Source organism: Budorcas taxicolor, chromosome 13 (genome assembly GCF_023091745.1).
Source record: "Budorcas taxicolor isolate Tak-1 chromosome 13, Takin1.1, whole genome shotgun sequence".
Lineage (NCBI taxonomy): Eukaryota > Metazoa > Chordata > Mammalia > Artiodactyla > Bovidae > Budorcas > Budorcas taxicolor.
This window is the reverse complement of record NC_068922.1, coordinates 53,373,830-53,375,628: the sequence shown is the minus strand read 5'-3', so window position 1 is coordinate 53,375,628 and position 1,799 is coordinate 53,373,830. Positions and strand designations below refer to the sequence as shown.

The window sequence follows — 1,799 nt, the reverse complement described above, 5'->3', positions numbered from 1 at the left end:
AACTGCCGTAACTGTTCCAGGCATTGGCTTAGTTTCTGTTCCCAGATGGGGATGTGAGAGGGGAAAAGAGGGAGAGATGGAAGGAAGGTAAGAAGGAGAGAGAGAGAGAGAGAGAGAGAGAGAGAGAGAGAGAGAGAGAGAGAGAGAGAGAAGAGTTTCTGTTAAAACTGCTCATCCAGGAGAAGCAGAAGAAAGTACTCTGTACATCTCCAAGCTGACTTTTTCCTCCCTCTCCCTATTGTTCTCTTTCTCTCTCTCCCTCTCTCCATCCTTTTATTCTGGGGAAGAACAAAATCTAAGAGTGCATGGAAAAGCATCTAAAAGAAGGATATGGAAGGAATTTTTTTCTTTCCTAGAATCAGCAGCAACTGCAGCCTTGGGACCCTGCTGGAGCCCCTCCTCTGATCAGCCAGCCGACTGTGAGCAATGAATGCTTCATGCTATCTGCACTCTGCTCAACCATCGCTGCCTACCAGCTCAGAGCATCTTTCAGCCCCTAACTTCAGCAATTAGAGCAGCAGCTTCTGTGAGCAGGTCTTCATCAAGCCTGAGGTCTTCCTGGCCCTGGGCATCATCAGCCTTCTGGAAAACATCCTGGTCATCCTGGCAACCTGCACTCCCTCAAGTACATCTTCCTCTCCAGCCTGGCCATGCCTGACATGCTGGTGAGCGTGTCCAATGCCCTGGAGACTCTCATGATCCCCGTGGTCAACAGCGACTACCGGACCTTCAAGGACCAGTTCATCCAGCACATGGACAATGTCTTTGACTCCATGATCTGCCTCTCCCTGGTGGCCCCATCTGCAACCTCCTGACCATTGCGGTCAACAGGTACACCACCATCTTCAACACACTTGCTACCACAGCATCATGACCGTGTGGAAGGTGCTGGCCCTGATTGTGGCCATCTGGCTGGGCTGCAGGGTCTGCAGTGTGGAGCTCATTGTCTACTCCGAGAGCAAGATGGTCATCGTGTGCCTGATGAGCATGTTCCTTGCCATGCTGCTGCTCATGGGCACCCTCTATGTGCACCTGCTCCTCTTCACCCTGCTTCACATCGAGCACATCGCTGCACAGCTGCCTGCTGAGGGGGTGGCCCATTGGCCAGCAGCACTCGTGTATGAAGGGGGCTGTCACAATCACCAGCCTGCTGGGGGTCCCCATCTTCTGCTGGGCCCCCTTCTTCCTCCAGCTCGTCCTCATTGTAACCTGCCCCACCAACCCCACTGCGTCTGCTACACCGCCCACTCCAACACCCACCTGGTCCTCATCATGTGCGCCACCATCATCAACCTGCTGATCTATGCATTCCTGGAGCCTGGAGCTGTGCAACACCTTCAAGGAGATCCTCTGGAGCTGCAACAGCATGAATGTGGGTAAGACGTGGGGCCATGGGAAGGGTACTCAGTCTGGTCACCTTTGACCCTCCAGCCAGCCCAGGTGTTTAGCAGGAAGGGAGAAAACTACTTAAAAGACATAAAAAATGTGTTATTAGCCATGATCTATGTGTCTCTTGTTTTTAAGCTTGCAGAGAGCATTTTGAAAGGGGAAAACAGATATAACAGGCTCTCTGAAAGGATGCCCATGTGCTGTGCAATTGTGTTAAGTCGCTTCAGTCATGTCTGACTCTTTTGTGACCCTGTGGACTATAGCCCACCTGGCTTTGCTGTCCATGGGATTTTCCAGGCAAGAATACTGGAATGGGTTGCCATTTCCTCCTCCAGGGGATCTTCCTGATCCAGGGATCAAACCCGTGTCTAATGTGTCTCCCGCATTGCAGATGAATTCTTTACCAGCTT

The 1,799-nt window shown here is 51.9% G+C and overlaps 1 pseudogene; it reads left to right on the top strand.

The window, feature by feature from the left end:
* The first annotated feature begins 318 nt into the window (after positions 1-318).
* On the top strand, positions 319-1,423 carry LOC128058063 (melanocortin receptor 3-like; annotated as a pseudogene).
* Positions 1,424-1,799: the final 376 nt, after the last annotated feature.